Source organism: Pyxicephalus adspersus, chromosome 1, assembly GCF_032062135.1.
Source record: "Pyxicephalus adspersus chromosome 1, UCB_Pads_2.0, whole genome shotgun sequence".
Classification (NCBI taxonomy): domain Eukaryota; kingdom Metazoa; phylum Chordata; class Amphibia; order Anura; family Pyxicephalidae; genus Pyxicephalus; species Pyxicephalus adspersus.
Window position 1 is genome coordinate 94479781 of NC_092858.1, and position 8528 is coordinate 94488308.

Consider the following 8528-nt stretch of genomic DNA (forward strand, 5'->3'; position numbering starts at 1 on the left):
AGTCGGGTTAGTGGAATACCAGAGAGGACATATACATACAAATGGTTACAAAATAAATGAGTTCGCTAATCACAAATTCCTCCAGATCAGAGCACTCATGACAACACGCCGTAGATAAATGACACAGATCCGTGTAATACAAACACATACCATAAAAATGTTCTGTTATTATTGTATTATTTAATTTCTCATTATAATGCTGTGTGTATTGTGTAAACAATTTTCCTGCCTGTCAGTGTGCCTGGATATCACAATGAAATGTTAAATAATGTTCCATTATTTACATGTTCCTGAAAGAGAAACATGCAAACAAAAGCACACACATAGGCATTGCAATTGTTCCCAATCCAAGCTGAAAGCTAGCACAACCCAGCAACAGAGCTGCCTTCTGTTCACACTGCAGACAGCTCATGTTTGGGCAGGACCACGGCAGGGAATGCAGGGGGGGGACTATCAGCTTATCCCATGTTGTTTCTGAATTGTTACTTTGTATTACATCTTCAACACAAAATGTCATCAGTAGGGTGCATTTATAGACTTGGTATTCTGATATTAGTGAATAGGGGTGAAAGTGTGTAAGTATTCATAGGTGCACCTGTTGATTCCACCCTTCATAAAGCAATGGTAGGTATCTGACATTTCTTTTGTGAATGCATTATGCTGGATGCAGAGATGGAGTTAGCTAGTGGTATTCATTTAGAGGAATCTAAAGGACTGAGCTTTAGCCTGCATGCATAGCTGCAAATGCTGTTAGGTCCTCCCAGCCCATCCTCCTGCACACTGCATTACCCCATCCCCTCAACTCTAAGACAGGATGAGCATTGCAAGAGAAGGTCATTAAAGATTTTATGAGATTCAGCAGGATGTAGTCAGTGTGCTAGAATCAGACCTTTGCTCATGGGTATAACTCATACAGATCATCTCATCTGAAAAAAAAAAAATCAGAAGATCCACTGTAAGAGCATATATGCAGCTCATATATAACCCTGCAGACCCCACACCCCCATCTTGGCAGTAAGCTGCAGGAACTGAACACAATGAGCACCATCTGCATCCTAGAGCACTAAGGATCACATCACTGGATGGACCACACAGCCTTTGTTATACATTCATCAGCAAGCACTTCACTGACTGCTAGAGGATCTCCATAAAGGTATGTATATCCACAATTCTCTCTCCCTTTTTTTTGAGATTTATTTATTTGTTTTAAATTCAGGGTTGTTTATTTATAAATATATTTTTTTATTATAGATTATGATGCAAATAAATAATGACATCAAATGAATATTAGCTATTTGTATAGAAGCTCATAACCAAAAAAGAGTAAAAATACAAATTAAAATGAAGTTTATAGTAAAACTTGGACTGACCAACAGAGCGTTTCATGACCCGCAAGCATGTATGCAAACGTGGAGCTAGGTCACTGTTTAAAGTATAGCTGTTCTTTATGTTAAATGCCTCCATGGGGGCCCCAAAACCTCAGGCTCCCTAATATGCAAATCTTGCTTATGTCAGTCCCAGACCTGACCCTCTCTGGTCTTCCCTATTGGGGAGCGAAGCCACCCACCACAACACTGGACCAATAGTGCAGCTTGGAGGCAGAGTCCTAAGCTTAACCTAAAGTCTAGAATTGAATGATAGAACACACTGAGGGGACTCATGAAGATTCACTCACCTAAAACTGTTTGCATTCCATGTAATGCTAATATTTTATATAAACAATACAATACTATATGTATATATTAATATATATAATACATATATACAATTTATATTAAAACATATATATTACTTATAATACACCCATTGCATCTCACAGAGCAAGGCAGATACACATCTGAACAGGTACCCAGGGGGACAATAATTAATTGCAGGAGAATTAAATGACATGTGACAGTTTTTAGGTATTACAGAAAAGTATTGCCGTATTGTGGATACCTGCAGTAGCTACAACATTAATGGAATAACATATAATAGACTATACGTAAAAAAAAACAAATACATGTACTCATACTAGCGCACTTTGTTACATTTGTAATGGTTAGACATAGAATTTTTTAACTTTCTGGCAGAATCATCACATGGATTTGGTTAATTTGCCTCATGGCCATCATATGTAATATGTGCACAATACAATAATAGGTTTTTGTTTATTTTGGTTGTTTTGCTTGTTCATGTAATTGTGCAAAAGATTATGTCACTGTATTATCACAGCATTATCAAGGAGGTGTCTATCAAGGAAAGCAGGAAAAGTCGTCAAATAATTTGGACTTATTAATTATTATTGGACTTAGAACTTATTATCCTATTAATTAGCACCCCCAGGAGTCCAAATCTATACTAAGGCCAAGGTTTTCAAAAGTACGTTTCTAGTAGCAGCTAAAGGGTATTCACTCTGTTTTGCACCAAGCCACTTTGGACTTAAATCCATGGTCATGGTTTTCTGTGTTATAACTATCTTTTCTCTATATAAGAAAGTGGAAATGTAAATGCAGTTCAAACCACTTGAACGTTAGCATTTTCTCAGAAGGATCTTTCCAACATACTGTATATCTGAAATGCAAGTTGAATGTACATGGATGATCCATTGTCAATGCAGAACATATTATTTGATCAACTATATGGGAATGGTGATGGACACGTTCACAGCAGTTGTCCACACTCCCTTCTTCCATTCTGCAGTGTGCATATAGTGTGATAATTGATGAAATAGGACTATATATTATGATATATCATTTACATATGGACTTCTAGATTGTTCATGGAAAGTAGGAGTTAATAGATCCATATTCCTGAAGTTGGACTACACAGTGATATACACAGAATCAATAAGAGGACTAAAAAAACATCATTCTGGTGGGGCATTTTTTAATGATATTCAAATCTGCCATATGACCCTGGGAGACTTACATTTGAACACAATATGGATATAAATTATGTGCACAATGTATCTGTAACCAAGAAAGTTAAATAATTATTAGCTCAGATAATATCACCTTATATTTTAGGGACCATTGGCAATGAACTAGCAGAAACTAGACAGCTGCCTTAAAAATCTTTACAATAGAATTTCTGTTACTTTTGTGCACATCCATTTAACAATATGTTCTGACCATCAGTGCATTTTTGCATATGTATAACTTGGCATTCTATTATAATTTTCTATTCCAATTTAAACTATGTATATATAGCCTCTGACAGTCACCCATGACATGAATACACATGGATACTTAGTCCACAGCAACACAATCCATATATAGATGTATGCATAATCTACCACATAGATATCAACATGCTACTCAGGAGTATGTAAGAATCATGACATTACTCAGGAAAGGCCACCATAATAGTAGTCATCCACATCTACATATCCACACTACCTGAATGTTTAGAGAATAATTCATTTTCACTTTGTTCCTGTAGATGTGCTCTTTTTTTATGACAACAAAAGAGGCATGGATGTAAATAGCCGACCCAATTTCATGATAGTATTTCTCATAATACCAGCTGGTAAATTGTTTTTATAATGAATAGGAAGATAGATGAACAATTATGATAAATCATTCATGATCCAGGTGCAACTTTTGTCACCCATTTGTCATGACTGCCATGACCCAATTCGATTTTGTCTTTTTTTATTGTCACATGTAAAAATATTAGATCAAGGTACCCAAATTTAGATTACTACTGACAAATGTTTAATTAGATTGTAGAGGAAAAATTGTGTATTCTGTTATTTTTTATTTGTGGCTCAGATACGGTACACCTATGACTCCCATTTTTTTGTTATGTAGGCTCTCATGTCATTGTTCTTCTTGTTTGGAAAGAGCTACATGGAACCACTGAAATGAACACGTGATGTAGCATCACAATTTACACCCCTTTATGACCACTGTATGCATGAGATCTGTAGATGTATTTAGGCTTTTAGTAAAGAATGCTGGATAGTCAAAAACTTAAAAATGCCTAACTGGGAATTTTAGAACAAATTACATTTTTGTGATACATTTAGAATGATAAATAAGTCATTGAATTTTATTCTCTGAGGTATTGAGCAAACTGTTCCAAAAAGTTGTTGATTTTAAATATAACATTTCTGTCAAAATATTAGAATAATAGAAATCTTTTTTAAATCATTCATGTTCAAATAATTTATACATGAACATTCTTGGTGCAGTGAAATGCTTGTGAAACTGCTCATATATTGTGTAATAAGATCTGTGCATTAAAGTCAATGGCCCTGTTCTCATCTCTGCATCTTCTTGTAATTGCAGTGTCATTGATCATAATGGCACTGATCACATCATTTTACTATGCAGTTTCATATGCATTGAAAGGATAAGTATACTTTAAATGAAGTCGCTAATCCACACACACACACAATCCAAAGTGTGAACAGAACCTACAAGTCAGATAGGAAGATTCATGCTGTCTTTTTTTAACACACACACTTTAATTTAGAAATTCCTTTTATTTATCTAAGGGGCAGACTTTTGCTGCTATGGGGGTAAGCAGCCCTGATGTCTATAAATTACCACTTTAGTAAATGAGGTTCACCACTGTAATACTGTCAGCCCTCTATTTTCTAATAACATTCACACAGGAGATGTGTATAATATTTCTTGCATAATGCTTTCATAACTTGTCTTTAAATCTGCTAGAAAAAAGTATAGACAGAAAGGCATTGTTGTTTTAATGGTTTTACTGTGCTGTAAATGCACACAGATTTGGTATCCTATAACAACTTTTTCAGTTTGCATTATGGCACATCAGCACCATGTTAAATAATGGTTGTAGTGGGGACAACACTCATAAGCATAGAAGAATTCTGATGATATGAATTGTTTTATATGATCAGTATGCCTTTTTCTTACTAATGCCGTACAATAAATCCAATTTATAAATATAGAAACACATGACAACCTTGTGGAAACTGCTGATCAATTTGTTTAGCCAAAAGTGAGCTTTCCATTTACTGCACTATATATTGGAAATGTTTACTGCTTCTAACAACTATGCAGCATATGACAAACTTCTCTGTCCACCTTTCTGTAAGGCTGATACAAGACTGATCATGTCATTTCCTAATGGATGCTAAAGTCATTCTGCCCAATGCAGTACAGCTATATTGCATTGGACATTGGAGCAAGGCACTGCTAAAGAGAAACTATAATAGGCTTTGATCATTTTTATTTTACTGTTTTGTCATTTATATACTTATATTGTTTATCAATATTTATTAAAAATGTTAATGCCACAAATAAGCATTTAACACTTCATTCCACTTTTTTTCTAGTAAAAAAAAAAAGCCCATCATTATCTACTCAATTTTTGTTTGTCTCGTATAGACGACTGATGGACGCCAAAGGATTGTTGCTGTAAATCATCTTTTATGATTGTTTTACGTTACAGATGAATGAACGAGTTCTGTACACACAGCATAGTACTCTGTTATGGGGGGAGAAGGCAGCCATAGAAATGCACAATGGTCATTCCCAATCAGTGATTCATCAATCCAGGGGACTGCTGTACACCTGCCATATTTTTACCCAAGATGAGCACTGCCATTGAGTGACTACTATACGTAGCTTTAGAATATATATGCTTTTCTATGAGCTGGAAACAAGTAGTGTAATATGTCCCGTCCCTGACTTAGCTATATGTGTTATTGAAAGAGCTTAACTAAAGGAGGTGTACAGTATAACAATAAAATTACTACACCATAAAAAGGTTAAATCCTATATATATATATTTTTCTCTTTATTATATTCAGTCTTACAGCAATCATGAAGAAGTTGAGCGTCATACACTTCATGATCCTGAGATCAAAGTAACAGTGAAGCAGTGACAGCAGGATGCACTTCAAACAGTCAATGATCACAACTGTGACTGCAATGACAAGCATGCTATTCCTCTACATGAGCCATTAGTAATACTGCCTGTACATTAGGCAGCCGATCTTAACAGAAAACAACAGTGCTTTTATGTAAGTCATTTTATATTTTAAAGGCTAATGCAGCTACCTTGTATATTATTTTATTATTTGTATAAAAACCATTTTAAAAAAATAGGAACGTATTTCATTCTTCAAAATACGCTTTTTGGGCTACTTATTAAGCACTATGCAATGCACACTGAATACACTCAAGGTAGCACCAGATCTACAGAAGATAATGAGTATGGCTCCTTCATTCTACCAATTTATTCAGCCTCAGTGCAAAGGTAGACTTTGCTTCTGATCTGGACTAACAGCACTGCAGTAAACCAACAATTTCAAACCCTGAATCCCAGGATTCACAATTTTAACTGCTGGCTACATTAGGGTAAATATAAAACATTTACTTAACAGTTTACTCTTGGACATTATACATGCATATTTAATATATGGAAAAGTGGAAACTCACAAATCCCTAAATATTTTTTCTAGGGAACTCATGTGAAATCTGTGTTTTGTACATTTAGGGCAAAGTATTAGGTCTGCCAGTATATAGTTACCCTTTCTTTGTTTCCCCACTGCTCTGTTTAACAGTGCAAAGCACTGTATAAATAATAGCCATTTTTCCATATCATTGTAATTGGCAAATAAAACACAGCTTGTTTACTATATACAGTACAAAGGAGTCATTCTGTGTTAGAGTAAGAGTATATATAGTGGTTACCACAAATGTCAAGCTTACTTGTGGTAAAATAAATGTAATAGTTACTTTGTAGATAGTACATGATTTACTGTGGATTTATATAGAATTAGGAGGTAGATGACAATCTACATGAGCAGATTGCAAAGTAGGTCAGGTCCGCTATGTAGCTCACTCATCTCCATTAACACTACCTCTTAAAAAGATGGACGTCACTATCAAAGGGACTATTATTATTATTCTTTAGAGACTTGCAGACCTCCAAATAACTTTTTCATCAAAATTTGTACATTTATTAGGCATAAGCAGATATCTTATATGATATATGATGTAGTCCTGCACAGTGACATGTTATCTTTCTACTGTATTTTCTACAACTAGTAAAAAACATTTTAAACACTTTTTTAATCTTTCCACATATCTGGTTTCCTAATGTTATGATTCATGGGTGAGACTGTAAGACTGATCATACAAATCATTAGAGAATGTTTTCATGTATTTTGATATCTTATAAAGGTCTTGGTTGATTATTATATACTTCCATTTAAAACCAGGTAACCTATTCTTAGACAACATAGAAAATAGAAAGTCTTTGAAAATAGAAGTCCTCTTAGTAGTCACACCATATGGATGTGTATATGTATTGGCAAATATTTTTAACCATGCTTTGTTGCCTGGATATCTTTTTTTCACAGCTGAAGCCAAAATACATTTTTTCCTAATGCATACTGCAGCACACTATATACTAAATTGTGATGCATTTTAGTGCTATGCACTTGATTATACTGATATATGTTCTATTTTCACCCCAAGCAAATCAACACAACACATTGATGTAAATTGGATTTCAGCTTGCCATTGCATTGGGTCAGCATTAGGCATGGTGTAATGGGCCAATTTCGTACTTAGAAACTACTGGGGTTTTATACACGTAATATTTACCTGCAATGGGCCTGATTTATTAAAGTTCTCCAAGCTGGGTGATCCAGCACACCTGGAATGGATCTGGTCCAGGATTGATTTGCAGGGTTTGTGGGATCACCCAGCTTCACTGATGAAAGTGTATCCTCTCCAGCCTTGGGGAGCTTTAATAAATCAATGTCTTCTTCCATGGCTCCATCTTCTCTGTGTTGGCAGCTGGGATGTCAGGTGTAATGACCAGAATCAGTCTGGGTACTCACAAACCAATCCAAAGCAAATAAAAAAATACATTTGGGTTCACCTACTAAAAGTGTTTAGGTTGATAGCTCACTGAATTATCACCTTGCAAAGAAATTTTTACTTGGCTGAGTAAATACAGAAAGGGGGATAATATTTTTTATTGTCTAATTCGTTACAAAAGTAGAGATAAAAAAAACTTAAACAAAAACAAAAATTATTACAAAAAATAAACAAAAAAATGCAAACATTGAAATATTAGTGACTGCATTACAACTTTGTTTTCTTTTATTTAGTAACAGCACTTTATTCTGTAAATTATCCAAATTATTCTTTTTAAATTGTATTTATCTCATATGCTGTACCTTTTTGAGCACAAAAGTTTCCATAAATATTTTAATTAAAAAGGAAAATTAGAACAGAATTAAACAGAAGAAAGAATCAAGATACCTTTTCATAAAACAAAATTACAAATTTTAATTTCTTTTTTTTTTCTGAAATTATCTACAAAAAAAACCTTACAAAGCATCTGCAAATGAAAAACAACAACTAGTTCTAAGCAACTATAATGATCTTTCTATAAATAAAGGTATATAATTTCAGTGATGGCATTGTACCGCTTTATGCATTATGGAGGTGTTTAGGGTTTTTAGCACATCTCCCTAGAAACAAATACATTCTCAAATGCACAAGGGATCTGCATTACATTTATCTCACTTTATTTTAACAGGTTAC

The 8528-nt window shown here is 34.4% G+C and overlaps 1 protein-coding gene across 2 annotated transcripts in view; it reads left to right on the plus strand.

Moving 5' to 3' along the window:
• The first annotated feature begins 643 nt into the window (after positions 1-643).
• MANEAL (mannosidase endo-alpha like) overlaps positions 644-8528 on the plus strand; it is a 16453-nt gene continuing 8568 nt past the window's right edge. Inside the window, exons 1-2 of one of the 2 annotated variants that reach the window (XM_072419485.1) lie at positions 644-1153; positions 5774-5986. The gene's annotated coding sequence lies outside the window, so the exon portion shown is untranslated. The remainder of the gene's footprint in view (positions 1154-5773; positions 5987-8528) is intronic. The other variant, XM_072419476.1, reaches the window with a different exon arrangement.